Consider the following 16431-nt stretch of genomic DNA (forward strand, 5'->3'; position numbering starts at 1 on the left):
TCAGCCATTATGTTAGGTATTTTATATACAGTATGTATTTCACAAATGTTATCTAATTTAATTTTTATAATACTGAGGAATTATTCAACCCCAGGGTATCTGGCCTCTGAGCTTGGGCCCCTCCCTCTCTATGCTATTATGATACACTGTTTGCCAATTTTCAGAGAAATAGAGTACAATAAAATTTACTTGGCAGTAATGAAAACAATTTATTCTATTGTGATCAAAAAGACACTTTACCTCAAGTTTTATTTATCTAAATAGCAACTATCATGGCTTAGTTTTATTACTTGTACATCCATTGTAGTTAAAAGATGGGTGTTAGGTTAGGCTGAATCTTTACTGATCCTGTTATTTTCTAATATCAAATTATTTATTTAATACCTTTTCTAGTAAAATGAGAGGGTAGGGCCAGGCGCAATGGCTCATGCCTCTAATCCCAGCACTTTGGGAGGCCGAGGTGGGCAGATCACCTGAGGTCAGGATTTTGAGACCAGCCTGGCCAACATGGTGAAGCCCTGTCTCTACTAAAAATACAAAAATTAGCCAGCCATGGTGGCATGCATCTGTAATCCTAGCTACTTGGGAGGCTGAGGCAGGAGAATCACTTGAACCCAGGAGGCGGAGGTTGCAGTGAGCAGAGATCGCACCACTGTACTCCAGCCTGGGCAACAGAGTGAGACTCTTATCTCAATAAATAAATAAATAAATAAATAAATAAATAAATAAATAAATAAAATGAGAGGGCAGAAAAAAATGGTGGTTACTTGAATCTTTTTGGTTGTATGGATTGTGTGTAGTATTTGGTATTATTTACTTATTTGTGTAGGTCCATTGTAGCATATTCCCAACCTTTGGGCTTGGGACTTTAAGCAAAATAAAATTAAAGGCCTTAATTCTCCTAAACAAATATTTTGGTTTTTATTTAATGGTAAAATTAGATAACATTAACAATATAAACAGGCTCAAGAAGGGTTGAGATAAATTTATATACCAACCCCGTCGTTGTGTGAGGGCTGCTTTGGAGCTGAGTTGGGTGGTCATGTCCCAGCACTTCTGCCTTCCACATGGGTAGGTTCAAGAAGGGTTGAAATAAATATATGGAACTCAACTGCCTAATAATAGATTAAGAGAAATTAAGGAATTGGGAATGTATTCTAATTTCAGAGAGCAATGCCGTAGAAAACCACCACCCTTCCCCATAGAATATTACTTGAAGAGTATTAAGAGAAACACTGCATTTTTCATGCATTTCTCAAGTTTATTTCCAACAGCTTTCCTTCAAAACTCATTTTGCTTCATCACTATCTAATCTCCTAATTTTATCAGCATTTTCTAAACCTCCCAGGAGAAAAATCTGAGAATAGCACTTTCCAATAATGGGTTCTTTAAAATACTAAGGTCTGTGATATGCTAATAAGGTTCTGCCAAATAAAGAATCTCTTTAGGGAATACTAGATTAAAGAAAATCACACAGGTTTCACTTCTAGTAAAGAGCAAGTAACTCATGTTAGACCAACCCTTCTGTAGACAAAGACTAAATTCTTGAGAAAATATACTCTCAAAAAATACAGACAACTATTTGAAGTTACTAAAAAATGATCAAAAATGGGCTGTAATACTGAAGAAGGGAATGGCATTGGATGAATTTCCCATTTTTACAGCTTTTGGTCCCAGAACAGGCTCTACAGAGAGCTGTTGCAGGAAGAATGGTTAAAACTCAAATAGAAGCTCAGTGTTACTTGGAGAACTAGAAACACAGCTCTGGATAACTATAGCAGCTAGCAAGTGGGGGACATCTCAGAAAGGAGAGAACCAGAAAGGAGGAGGCCCAAATTCTATGTATAAATCTCTGGCTGACATCTGAACCATGCATGCATGGAGCAGATTCCAAGAAGCCCAGCTAAAAATAAATTAACTGAGATTTTAGTGATGTCTTTCTCCAGGAAGACAGAGTTTGCAGTGTGAGTTCAGCAGGTTAACTTTCTGCTAAAACAAAAACGGAAATCTCTTTAAAGGAACATCATAAAATTCAGAATGTCTATACCATAGCATTCACATTGTCCAGAATGCAATCCAAAATTACTCAGCATACAAAGAAATCAGAAAATGTGACTCCTACAAGAGAAAAGATAATCAACAAAGACTGACACCTAGAGGACCCCAATATTGGAATTAGCGGACAAGGATTTTAAAGTAGCTATTATAACTATGCTCAACAATGTAAAGGAAAATATGCTTATAATGAATTTGACCACAGAACATTAAAGAACATCTCTATGGAACACAGTTTGAGAAATGCCACCCTAGAGATTCAAATGAAGCTACCTGCAATTAGACTATAAACAAAAGACCCATAGTTTTGGGTTGACTCTGGTATTGAGTCAATATTCTGTAGGGCAAATACAATTCTGAGTTATGAGTCAGAGAAAAAACATACATTATTTGCTTTGTGCCAGATAACATCATTTCACAAAATAGGCTTTGTTATTTTTGATTTAATATAAAATCTGGGTTTAGAAAAGTTAAATTAATTATTTGCTCAAGGTTACTCAATTAGTAAGTATAGACTGGGATTCAAACTCAGTTTTGTCAGACTACAAAGCTCACACTCTTCATTCTGTTCTATTCCCTTGCTGCTGAAAGTGTGGTGTGTGGACAAGCAGCAGCAGAATTGGCCTGAGAACTTGTTAAGAATGCAGAATCTCAGATCCTGGTGAAGACCTACTAAATCAGAACCTGCATTTAACCATGTGTGTAATTGCCATGCACATTGTATTAGTCTGTCTTCATGCTGCTGATAGAGAGATACCCGAAATTGGGCAATTTACAAAAGAAAGATGTTTAATGGACTCACAGTTCCACGTGGCTGGGGAGGCCTCACAATCATGTTGGAAGGTGAAAGCCTTGTCTCACATGGCGGCAGACAAGAGAAGAGAGCTTGTGCAGGAAAACTACGGTTTATAAAACCATCAGATCTCATGAGACTTACTATCACAAGAACAGCACAGGAAAGATCCATTTCCATGATTCAATTACCTCCCACCAAGTCCTTCCCACAACATGTGGGAACTGTGGGAGCTACAATTCACAATGAGATTTGGGTGGGGACACAGCCAAACCATATCACACATTAACGTTTGATAAGAATGAGTTTATTTTAATCAGATAAGAGTTATTAATCAGCTAAAATTAATCAGATAAGTTATTAATCAGATATTAATCAGATAAGATTATTTAATAAGAGTTTATTAAATAATCAGAGTTTGAGAAGCATTGGTCTATACCAGTGGTTTGCAGTGTAATCCCTGGGACCAGCTTCAGCATCACCTGGGACTTGTTAGAAATGCAAATTCTTGGGCCTAATCCCAGAACTATGGAATCAGAAAAATCTGTGTTTTAACAGGCACTTCAGGTGATGCTAATGCCTATTAAAGTCTGAGAACCACTGGCCTACTCCATATGGCCTCACATGAAAAAGTAACTGAACCTAGCTAGAAGAGGAAGTGAGTGAAAGGCAAAAGAGTGAAAATTGGATTTCGACAAAAATAAACCAAGACCCAATAGGGTAAAGTTTCAAGTAACAGCCTACGTGAAGAAAAGCATACAATTTGACTAAGAGACATAAAAGATGACAAATCTAAAATGGCAATGCTTTACAAATTAACATACCCACTTAATGTAAGTTGAATTACTATCCAAGTGAGGAGCTTGATAAAGAAATTGTAAAGTTCATACAAAAGAATAAATAAGCAAAAATAACCAATAATTTTTTTAAAAAGAAGGTAAGTGGGGGAGGCTAACTCTACTAGAAAAGTATGCTAAAAGAGCTACAATAAACAAAGCACGAGAATCTGTAACTAGATTAACAAAATAGATTATGTGTCTTCTAACATAGTAATTTTCAAAAAGAAGGGCTTTTTTCAACAATGCACGCCATCCGCTGGAAATTTTGTTAAGCCTCCCTTTAGGATCAAACTCTCCAGTTACAAATCCTTGCATATTGTGATTTTGAGTTTTGTGGAGGTAGCAAAAATAGTAAGATCCACTTCCCCACAGTATATAAGAATTTAGCATATGATTAAAAGGACATCTCAAATTAATAGAAGTATAGAATATTTAATAATTCATACTGAGGGAAATGATTATTCTGGGAAAAATTAAGTTAGTGTCTCCCATCAGAATTTTTACCACATACATTTCAGAACATTTTAAAGTAGTATAAAAACACACAACAGGGCCGGGCACGGTGGCTGACGCCTGTAATCCCAGCACTTTGGGAGGCCGAGGCAGGCGGATCACGAGGTCAGGAGATCGAGACCACGGTGAAACCTCCTCTCTACTAAAAATACAAAAAATTAGCCGGGCACAGTGGCGGGCGCCTGTAGTCACAGCTACTCAGGAGGCTGAGGGAGGAGAATGGCGTGAACCTGGGAGGCGGAGCTTGCAGTGAGCTGAGATCGCGCCACTGCACTACACTCCAACCCGGGTGACAGAGCGAGACTCCGTCTCAAAAAAAAAAAAAAAAAAAAAAAAAGGGAAATACAGATTTAACCACATATAATTTTTACTTCTTCTTTTTTTTTTTTTTTCTTTGAGACTGAGTCTCACTCTGTCGCCCAGGCTGGAGTGCAGTGGCACAATCTCGGCTCGTTGCAACCTCCACCTCCTGGGTTCGAGCAGTTCTCCTGTCTCAACCTCCTGAGTAGCTGGGACTACAGGCACACACCACCACGCCCGGCTAATTTTTGTATTTTTAGCAGAGACGAGGTTTTACCATATTGGTCAGTCTGGCCTCGAACTCCTGACCTCAGGTGATCCACCTGCCTCGGCCTCCCAAATTGCTGGGATTACAGGCATGAGCCACTGCTCCCAGCCTAAAATTTTAACTTCTATCTTTCAAAAAATGACAACATTTAAAAGGCAATAATAAATTATACAAAAAAGTGACAATTATGATAGAGAAAAAGTTAACAACCTTAATGCTTAAAGCAGTTTTACAAATCAATGACAAAATCACTGAAGTCTCAATTTTAAAAGTGAGCAAAGAACACAAACAAATTGTGGAGTAAGAATACAAATGTTAATATTCATATTTTAAAGTACAAACTTATTGATAATTGATAATTGCAAATTAAAATACATGCTTTTAATTCAAATTTGATGGTTTAAATTTGGTTAAGATTTTACCAGGCAATATATGCATACTGGTATGCTTGTATATGGAGTGGCAAAGTGGAAGAACTATTCTAGAAAGCTAGCTGGCAATGACTTCATCCAGTAATTCCACCCACAGAAATTAATCCTAAACAAATAATCAGAGTTTATTGCATAAAATCAAGCAAAAAATTGGAAATAATATAATGATCATAACTGGAAAAATAACTAAATATATGATGGCAGATTCAGTATATATATAGATGTATTCGATTTTTTTGAGACAGGTTCTTGCTGTGTCATCCAGGCTGGAGTGCAGTGGAGCAATCATGGCTCACTGCAGCCTCAACCTCCTGGGTTCAGGTGATCCTCCCACCTCAACTTTCTGAGTAGCTGGCACTACAGGTACATGCCACCCTGCCCAGCTAAATTTTTAAAAATTTTTTGTAGAGATGAGGTCTCCCTATGCTGCCCAGGCTGATCTTGAATTCCTAGGCTCAAGTGATCCTCCTGCCTTGGCCTCCCAAAGTGCTGAGATTACAGGCATGTATTCTCATACTGTTATAAAAGTACTACCCGAGACTGGGTAACTTATTGTAAGGAAAAGAGATTTAATTGACTCACAGTTCCACATGGCCGTGGAAGCCTCAGGAAACTTACCAGCATGGCAGAAGGGGAATGGAGCAAGGACCTCCTTCACATGACAGCAGGAGAGAGACGAGTGAGGAGCAAAGAGGGAAGATCCCCTTATAAAACCATCAGATCTCGTGAGAAGTCATTTTCTATCCGAGAAAAGCCTGGGGAAAACTGCCCCCATGATCCAATCACCTCCCACCTGGTCCCTCACTCGACTCGTAGGGATTATGGAGATTACAATTTGAAATGAGATTTGAGGGGAGGACACAGAGTCAAACCATATCAAGGCATGAACCACCATGCCCAGCCTAAATATAATACATGGTTATTAAAGTTATGCTTCCAAAGAAAATTTAATGATATAAAACCATTTCAATATAATAGAAAAGGTTTAAAAGGCAAGATACAAAAGTACATACAATAGAGTTTCAGGGGCTGGGTGCGGTGGCTCAAGCCTGTAATCCCAGCGCTTTGGGAGGCTGAGGTGGGTGGCCCACCCCAGGTCAGGAGTTCGAGATCAGCCTGTCCAACATGGTGAAAGCCTGCCTCTACTAAAAATACAAAAATTAGCCGGACGTGGTGGTGGACGCCTGTAATCCCAGCTACTCAGGAGGCTGAGACAGGAGAATCACTTGAACCTGGGAGGCAAAGGTTGCAGTGAGCCGGGATCACATCACTGCACTCCAGGCTGGGTGACTGTCTCAAAAAAAAAAAAAAGAAAAAGAAAAAGAAAAGAAAAGAAAAAAACAACCAAAAAGAAGAATTTCAATTTTGTACCAAGTAAAAATAAGCTAAAATATTAACGGTGATTTTCTCTGAATAGTGAGATTAGGATGATCTAATTTTTTTCTTTAAAATTTCCTGTTTATTCCAGTAAACATTAATTACATTTATAATGAGGATTAAAAAGCTTTTTCTTTTTTTTTAGTGAAATAGTATGAAGGGTGTGTTAGTCTGTTTGGGCTGCTATAACAAAAGACTGTAGATGAGGTGGCTTGTAAGCCACAGACCTTTATTTCTCACAGTTCTGGAGGCTGGGAAGTCTAAGATCAAAGTACTGGAAGATTCCCTGTCTGATGAAACCCCACTTTCTCTAGACAGCTGTCTTCTCACTTTAACCTCATATGGCAGAAGGGACGGTGGGTTTCTCTGAGACCTCTTTTGTAAGGGCACTCATCCCACTTGTGAAGGGTCTTCCCTCATGACCTTATCACCTTCCAAAGGCTCCAACCCCTTAATTCCATTACCTTGGAGGTGAGGATTTCAATATATAAATTTGGAGGAAACATAAAAATTCAGATCATAGCAAAAGGGGTTCATGAAAACTCACTTTCTCTCTACCACGAATGCCAGCACAAAAATAGTGCTATTTCTTATGGAAACAATCGATTAAAAGGCATTTATTATGCCAACCACTGTGTCATATGCTACTAAGAGCAAAAAAAAATAAAAAATAAAAAGTAAGTCCACATTCTCTGGCACCAATTAGCTAACAACCCAGATGAATAACATCTCTTGGGTCTCTATTTTATGTATGCATATGTGATAAGAACTACACAAACAAGCAAGCCCCCAAAAATTCCCCAGAAAATGAATTTGTCACTAATGTTATTGGTGCCATAGTCTTGCTCCCATTATTGCAAATCTCAGAATTCTTATCTTAATCACCACTCCCTCTTGACTGTTAAGTCCCTGTTGTACCCTCCTCATTTTTCCCTGTTGTTTGACATCAATTCTGTCTACTCCCTCCAGACAGATCTCTAGCCACACGATTCCCAAATATGTGGGCAATTCCCAAATACATGAGCAATCATCAAACTGTGAAGGGGCTGAGACTTCTTCATACTTGTAAGCAAGTTAGTCTGTTACAGTTTCAGGGATGCTGGCAGAGGACACAAGACTCCTGGGTTGGAGACAACGGACTTTATTACTCATGACACGTGAAGTTTCATGAGCTTAGTGATTGCATCAGTTCCTTTTGCATCTGAAGTCTCACGGGAGTAACACCGAGGGGTTCTGGTGGATGCTGTGCACAAAGTAGAGTTTCATCAAAGCTGAGGTGCCTTGAGCTTAGGGAACACAAATTTTCTGTAATGGGCTGCAAGCAAACCTACCCAACCTTTGCCCTGGAGGGAGACAGTATATTATTATACTCAACAGTAAACAAATCTCCAGCAGGGGATTCAGACTCTATCTTTCAAGGCTCTTGACTATACAAATATCTTTGAAAAGACAATCTGGGACAACTATCTGTGCCTCTGCTCACAAGACAGACAGAAACATGGGAGACCCACAGGGAATTATCTCACAGCACCTTTCCCAACATTTTTGGTAACTTTGTATTTTGATACAATTTTAAACTTACAGAAAAGTTGCAGGAATAGTGCAAGGAACTCGCTTATACCCTTGTGTTTGCCAATTACATTTTGCCCCATTTGCTTCTCTCTCCTTCTTCCTCTTTCTCCCCTTCCTCCCTCTCTCTGACTGCATTTATGCAATATGTCCTCACGATTAGATTCAGGTTCTGCATTTTTGGCAGAATGCCACTGAAGTGATGCTGTGCCCTTGTCAGTGCATTGTATCATGACACACATGATGGAGGTTTGTCCCAATGTTGGTGATGTTACATTTGATCACATGGTTATAGTGGTGTCTGCCCAGTTTCTCCACTGTAGAGTTACTATTTTTCTCTGTGTAATTAATATGTAATTTATTAGGAGATATTTTGAGAGTATGTAAATATGCTATTCCCCATCAAAAATTCACCCACGAGTTTTAACATCCATTGATGATTATCTAACTCCACCATTCCTTCTATACTATCGGTTGGCTTCCTACTATAAAGAAGAGCTTTCTCTTCTCCCTATTTATTTATTCCTTTATTTACATCAGTATCAACTCATAGAGCCTTATTTTATTGAATAGATTATAACCTATTAGTATTATTATTTATTATGATGCTCAAATTGCCCCATATTTGGCCACTGGGAGCTCCTTCAAGCACTCTCTGGTGTACAAGATGTTCCAGGCTCATTTGTATATTCCTTATTCAAGCCCTAGAGTCAGTCTTTTCTCCAGTGGTTGGTTCCTTTTGGTGGAAAATAGTATTTGGAACCGAAGATCTTAGCTCTAAATGTGCTCATGGCCTCTGGCGTGTATTGTTTATAGGCTCTCACAGCAAACACACACGTGCTTGCACACGTATACACAAAATCATGAGTTCATATTGATGTTTCCAGTGTGAAATTCCGAACCAACACTGCAGGGTGCATCTTTTCCATATTAATTCTGCCCTCTATAGTGAGAAACCTGGATCCCATTATCCTGAATATCTTTACTCATTTACAATACATAGAAAAAAGTTTCAGAATTTCTGATCAGTACCACTGTGAAAAGCAAACCTTCAAAATTGTTTCTTTTATAAGGTAACATTTATATGCAGTGAAATACACAAATATTAACTACACAATTCAATGAGTTTTGAAAAATGTACACATCTATGAGATTTAGAACACTTCCATCATCTTGGAAAGTTCCAGTATGTCTCTTCCCAATCCATCCTATTGCCTTTCAGATTTTTGCACCTTCTCATTTTTGCACCATAGATTACTTGTGCATGTTTTAGAGTTTCACATAAATGGAGCCATATAATATATAGTCTTTTGTGTCAGGCTTATGTGCCCAGAATGTGTGAAAGATGCATCCGTGGTTTTGCATGTATCAGTAATTTGTTCCATTTTATTGTTCAGTGTTCTTCCATTGCATGAATATACCAAAGTATTAAAAATCCATTCTCCTATTGATGGATAATTGGACTGTGCTATGATTTGAATGTCCCCTTCAAAATTCATTTTGAAATGTAATTGCCATTGTGATGGTATTAATAAGTGGGACTGTTAAGAGGTGATTAGGCCATGAGGGCAGAGGGTGGACATGATGGATTAATGCCATTATCTCAGGAGTGGGTTCGTTATCACAAGGGTGGGTTGCTACAAAAGTGAGTTTAGCCCTCTCTTGCTTGCTTGCTCTTTCCCTTCTGCTTTCTGCCATAGGATGATGGAGCACAAAGGCCCTTGTCAGATACTGGCACCATGCTCTGGGATTTCTCAGCCTCCAGAATCATGAGCCAAATAAATTTCTGTTCATAATCAATTACCCAGTCTCAGGTATTCTATTATAGCAGCATAAAACAGACTAAGAGTCTGGTTCCAGCTCTTGGCTATTAGGAATAAAGCTGCTATAAATATCCTTGTGCAAGACTTTTGTGGACATCCACTTTCATTTCTGTTGGGCAAATACTTAGGTGTGGAATTGGAAACTAAGGCCATAGGGCAGGTGCACGTTCAAATTTATGAGAAACTACTACTGTTTTCCAAAGTGGTTGTACCATTTCACACTTCTATCAACAATGTATGAGAGTTCCAGTTGATTCTGCAGGAGCAGAAAATCTCTACCCCCATCCTCTTAGGGTCCCTGTTGGGTCTGAGAATTAAACTGACTTAAGATGGATAAAGAGGAGAAAGGCATAATAAAAGTTTTACGTGGCACAAGAGTCCTCAGAAAGAAACAAAGACCTGAGGAAGAAGTTAGAGTCAGTTACTTATCTACTGAACTGGACAATAGCTAGTTGTGAAGAAGCAACTAAATTATGTGGGGAGGGTTAAATGATAAGAGTTATTTTGACAAGGTCTGTACAGAATTCTCTTGGTCTCTACTTCTTGTCCTTGAAGATAAGGCTGTTGCCTCTTCTCCTAGAATAGGGAGGGCATCTTCACAGAGGAATTTATCTTCTGCTTTTAAGAAACAGCATGAAGGTCAAAGTGATTTTTTTTCTTTTTTGCATCTGCTATTTTTCAAGTGCCTTTAGCTTAAATAGTTAATATGCCAGGGTAATATATTTTTAACTCTTTCACTCCATATCCTTGCCAAAATTTTGTGTTTATAATTTTAGCCATCCTAGTAGTTGTGTAGAGATAGCCTGCTGTGGTTTTAATTTGTGTTTCCCTGATAATTAATGATGTTGAACACTTTAAAAAATATCCTTATGGCCATCTGGATGGCTTCCTTTTGGAAGTGCCTGTTCAAATCTTTTAAAGATTTTTTTTTAAAAAAACAGCTTTATTGAGATATAATTCAATTACCACACAATTCACCCATTTAAAGTGTACACTTCGAAGGCTTTTGGTATATTCAGAGAGTTGTACTTCCATTATTACAATCAACGTTGGAACATTTTCTTCACTCCAAAGGAAACCCTGTACTCCGTAGCCATTGCCCCACAAACCCTTCATCATCCTCACCCCTAAGCAACCACAATTCTACTTTCTGTCTCTATATACTTGCCCATTCTGGACATTTCAAAAAATAGAATCATACAATATGTGGTCCTTTGTGGCTGGCTTCTTTCATTTAGCATAAAGTTTCCAAGGTTCATCCAGACTGTAGTATGTATCAGCATTTAATTTCTTTCTTGCCAAATATTTAATTAAATGGACATAATTTTATTTATCCATTCATCAGTCGATGGAAATTTTGGTTTCCACTTGGTTTTATGAATAATGCTGCTATTAATGTTCATGTACCTTTTTGTGTGTAGATATGTTATCATTTCTCTGTGTATATATCTAGAGCAGAATTCCTGGATCATATGATAACTCTGTTTAGTTGTTTGAGGAACTGAAAGATTGTTTTCCAAAGTGGCTGCACCATTTTACATTCCTACCAGCAGTGTAAGAGGGTTCCAATTTCTCCACATCATCACCAACTACCGACACTTGTTATTATGTCTTTTTTATTATAATCACCACCCGTCTAGTGGGTGTCAAGTGCCATCTTACTGTGATTTTGATTTGCATTTTTCTAATGGATGTTTCTTCCTTCAAATCTTCAGTCTATTTTTAAAAATTGGGTTGCTTGTCTTTTGATGAATGAGCTTCAGTTTCCTCATCTACAAATTGGTGGTAATAATAACGGTGTAGCAGGGTTGTTGTGAGGATTAAATGCAATTAAATGTTAGTGACTCGTGGTTAGGAATCAGGCTTTCACTCATTACCATGGCCAGGGATGTCGGTCTTCTTTCCTGCCTCCAGCCATCCTTAGTAGGGATAGTGTGATCTCAAAAGGCATGAGGTTTGGCGTTAGATTCCAGGTAGGAATTTTGGCTTTACTACTTAAAAACTTGTAATCTCAGGCAAGTTATTTAATGTCTCTGAGCCTCAAAGGTAAGGATACCTTACCTCTACCACACTTGACTAATGTGCAGATTAAATCACATGGCTTCTATTTAGTTCTTACCACATCAACTAGCAGATTGGAGATATTCAATATAAACTGTTGTTGCTACAAATGTTTCTTATATATGAGCGACCTCACAAGCCATGAGTAAACAGGGGAATTGGTATAACACAGATGTCATGTGGGTTCCTGTGCACTTTTTTCCCCCAGCATGTAAATGTTTTGAAGCCAGGAGCCAGCTTTCTCACAATAACTACCTCTTTAATAAGAGGAAACCTTAGCACTCTATGGAGGCCTTAAGAAAAAGCTGAGAATACACACAGCTGCCTTCTTTAGCTGCAGGGACTGACTGATTTAGTGATTTGGGAACCACTATGCTGTTCTCTTGTCAAGCTTTCTGGAAAAACTGAGGGTGCTGTTGAAGAAGCAGTGAAAACGTTTCTGTTTGTATTAGAAGGATGGGTTAGCGAAGAACACCGCTCTTTAAATCAAATGTTTAATTTTGATAAAACTGGTCCCTGTTAGAAGCAAATGCCCTCCAGGGCCTATATCTCAAAGTGGCAGGAGGAGCCCTAGGGTTCAAGGCTGGGATGCGGTGTGCAAATGTTTGTGAAAGCTGAGGCTTACTGGGGTAATGTTTCATTAGTTTTGACATTGTTTTTGTGAGTGCTCTGGTTACAATTGCATAGTTTTTTTGTTGTTGTTTTTGTTTTTCGTTTTGTTTTGTTTTTGAGACAGGGCCTTGCTCTGTTGTCCAGGCTGAAGCGTAGTGGTGTAATCACAGCTCACTGCAGCCTCAACCTCCCCTGGCTCAAGCAATCTTCCTGCCTTAGCCTCCTGGGTAGCTGGGACTGCAAGTGTGTGCCACCATGCCTGGCTAATTTTGTGTGTGTGTGTGTGTGTGTGTGTGTGTAGACAGGGTCTCACGATGTTGCCCAGGCTGGTCTTGAACTCCTGGGCCCAAGCAATCTTCTGGCCTCACCCTCCCAAGGTGCTGGGATTATAGGCGTAAGCCACTGCACCCAGCCAGGTTTTGAGTAGACTGTCCCAACCCTATTTTTTTTTCCCCACCAACCCTGTTATTTTGGGGCTTGTGGCCATTTTTAGACCATGGAAGCTTTTCAGTAACACACAGATGGTGTTATAGCGAGACATCTATATACATTCCATTTCTCTCTAATGTTTTTTATATACTGTAAAAAATCCAAGCGATCATTATCAAAGTATAATATGTAGATACAAGTAGAATAATGAAAACAATGGCTCACATTGATTGTGCACTCTTTCCACATGTTAACTCATTTGATTGTCACAGCAGTCCTCTGAACTAGGGGCTATTACACCCATTTTCTGAATGTGGAAACTGACATCTCTCTGTAAGTAACGTGAGTAAATTGAGCTTATGTAACACAGCCAAGGGCACACAGCTAGAAAATGGTGGAGTGAGAATTAAAACCTGTGCTTTTTCTATGATTTAAATTCATACGTCATATTGTTTTGTCATCTAAAAAATATGAATGGGATTATACTTCCATTGTTTCTTTAATGTAACAGGGCTATGCCTTGGTAGAATGCCTAAGTAAAGGAAAGCTGTTAGTGATTCACAGCTATTTACATTTCATAAGTCTCATGTTTCATTCCAAGAAATCAGGCTCATCAATTGTTTGCATTTGGTAACATCTTAATTATACAAATAATTAGCCTTGAGACTAGACATGAACATGAAAGTATAATGAATACTTTTGCTAATTGCTCTGTTCTGTTAGAGGACAGTCATTGGTCTGTAGCATTAACAGCTCCCACATTCAGCTTACTAAATTCTAACTTTCACTTTGGCAAAAGGTCTAAATCAGGGATAACAGATTTCCTCTCTCATGCCTTTTCTAACCCATTGATCATGACTGCTGGGAGCACTGTGTTGAGAAGCTCCTGGGGCCTTCTCTGATGAGTCTGTGCCATTAGTGAGAGAGTACAGGTTGGCAGCCGGTGAGCCAGGTGTTTGCCAACTCTGGCCTGAATGTTGAGAAGAGAACTTACCCCAACCTCAGAAGTTTTGGCATCATATTTTCTGCTCCCGCTAACAATCCTACAAATATGCTGTGTTCTGTTGGTGGGGGGGTGGGGGGGGTGGGGGTGGGTACAAAAGTGAGATGTGGATTCTGTTTGAATAAAAAAGGCATAAATGGCCTTATACAAAGTAAAACACGTGAAGTGCCCTGACAGTAACAGATACCAGGACAGAAGGGATCAGAGGCGGCAAAGGATTATTTATAGGAACAGGAAGGCAGGAGCAGAGATGGGGCAGAGAATGAATCCAGGGCTCCTTTTGAGGTGGGTCTCAAAAGATAGACAGACATGGGGGTGACAGTGAGGTGAAGTGAGCAGGGCTCAGCTTTTTTCCCATTTTTGGGCAGATGATGAATCACCTGCTGTAGCAAGAAAGAAGGAAATGTGCAACAGGAGCGTGTGCAAGGGAAGAGCTTAATGTGGCTGGAATGTCAGAAAATAAAGGAAGGAAAAGTTGGGAAACAAGGGCAGGCCCAGGCTGTGAAGGGCCTAGGAACACCAGATTAGGAATGTTCTAGAACAATGTTTCTCAAGGTGTGTCCACAGGATGTTCAGGGTTGTTATATAACAAAAGGATCCTGTTGGACCCGGGTGTCAACTACATTTGAGAAACATTAAATTAAAAACAATGAAACAGATTTCTATACCTCAAGAGTTGGCAGAGTGTTTAAAATGCACGCTGCACACATTCAGAGCTAATGTACACTGTGAATCCCCAAGAAGGACCTGTAGTTTGCAAAAATCCCAAACACAGTCACCACAGAAATGTTTTCCTTGGAGAACTCATGAGCTGAGCATTGTGCAGGAGCATTATGAAGGTGATGGCCATCTACTGGTGTGATACCCACAACCAGCATTAGCTGCTAATGGACCAAATGACTGATCTAGGAACTTGTGCTATTGTTGCAGGAATAGGGAGAGAATCGTTTGCCCCAAAGAAAGCATCAAACCCTCTTTTCCTGTTTCCACCCTGGTTCATTATCATAAGGATCTGTCTTCAACTTGCTGACCCTGTGCCCCCTTTTCAGCCATGGCCAGTTGTCCTGTTCTTTCTCCAGAGCTCAGTTCCTACCCTGATAAAACCTTGCCTTCCTTTCAGGCTTCTAGTGGTGCCCTGTTTTGAATCTCCCATCTGTCATCCTGGCTCCCAGACGTGCTGCCTGATGCCCCTTGACCCCTCCCCAGCCCGCCTGGACTCCTTCTTCGCCACTGCTCTGACCTCCACATACTTTGAGTGCTTTTGGTCCTCCTGGTAAACCTCACAATGTCCCATCTCAAGCCACTCAGAACCCCAGTGTGACTGTGGCTCCAGCTCCTGCCACTTGTTCAGAGACAAAGGCACCTGTGTCTATCTTCTGAGAAGCTGGGCTCATACGTGCCTGATAAACATCCTCCTGCCACCTTTCCAGGTTGTGGTGGTTTCCAGGTGAGTTTCCATAAATCTGCTTGGGAGGGATGAGCAAGTTGCTTCTATATTTGACATGATTTAATTATCCCCTGTGGAAGGAAAAAATTTTAGCAATGACATATTTAGAGCCGCACTTCCAAAGAGCTTCAGTCAACTGGGTGAAATCGGGTGGGATCACACAACAATTTAGGAGTGCAATCTCTAGGCTTTTAGATGTCTGTTCAACAAGAAGCCGACTGTGAGGCCAGGCGCAGTGGCTCACACCTGTAATCCCAGCACTTTGGGGGCCCGAGGCAGGTGGATCATTTGAGGTCAGGAGTTCGAGACCAGCCTGGCCAACATGGTGAAACCCCGTCTCTATTAAAAATACAGAAATTAGCTGGGCATGGTGGTGCACAGCTGTAATGACAGCTACTCGGGAGGCTGAGTCAGGAGAATCACCTGAACCCAGGAAGCAGAGGTTGCGGTGAGCCGAGATCGTGCCACTGCACTTCAGCCTGGACGACCAAGTGAGTGATACTCTGTCTAAAAAAAACCGAAAAACAAAAAACAAACAAAAAAATACAGACAGAAGCCAACTGGTGAGGTGAAATGAGGTTGGGTGAGTGGGCACAACTTTGGCAGATAAACTTCAGTGGGAAATAAGAGTGACAAGGAGAAAAAGTACAAACTATAGAGGACGAGCTGCTGCCACTATGAACCAACCATTGTGACCCAGGAAAGGGACTTGGGACTCATCGCAGAGTGCTCAGGAAAGTGCTCTGGCACCCAAAGGCGAACCAAGTTTGGGAAATTGTTAGAAAAAATAAGGGGGTGAGAAAAAATAAGGGGGTGAGGTGGTGGGGGTGGTAGGGAAAGAAAACATCACTTTACCTTTGTTCCTTTTTTTTTTTTTTGAGACGGAGTCTTGCACTGTCGCCCAGGCTGGA

The 16431-nt window shown here is 40.0% G+C and overlaps 1 long non-coding RNA gene across 1 annotated transcript in view; it reads left to right on the plus strand.

Annotated features, from left to right (window-relative positions):
* Positions 1 to 15627, plus strand: part of LOC134758508 (uncharacterized) — a 91489-nt gene extending 75862 nt beyond the window's left edge. The window contains exon 6 of the long non-coding RNA XR_010133759.1: positions 15194 to 15627. This is a non-coding gene — a long non-coding RNA (uncharacterized lncRNA). The remainder of the gene's footprint in view (positions 1 to 15193) is intronic.
* Positions 15628 to 16431: the final 804 nt, after the last annotated feature.

The sequence above is a fragment of the Gorilla gorilla genome, chromosome 4 (assembly GCF_029281585.2).
Source record: "Gorilla gorilla gorilla isolate KB3781 chromosome 4, NHGRI_mGorGor1-v2.1_pri, whole genome shotgun sequence".
In the NCBI taxonomy this organism is placed as follows: Eukaryota; Metazoa; Chordata; class Mammalia; order Primates; family Hominidae; genus Gorilla; species Gorilla gorilla.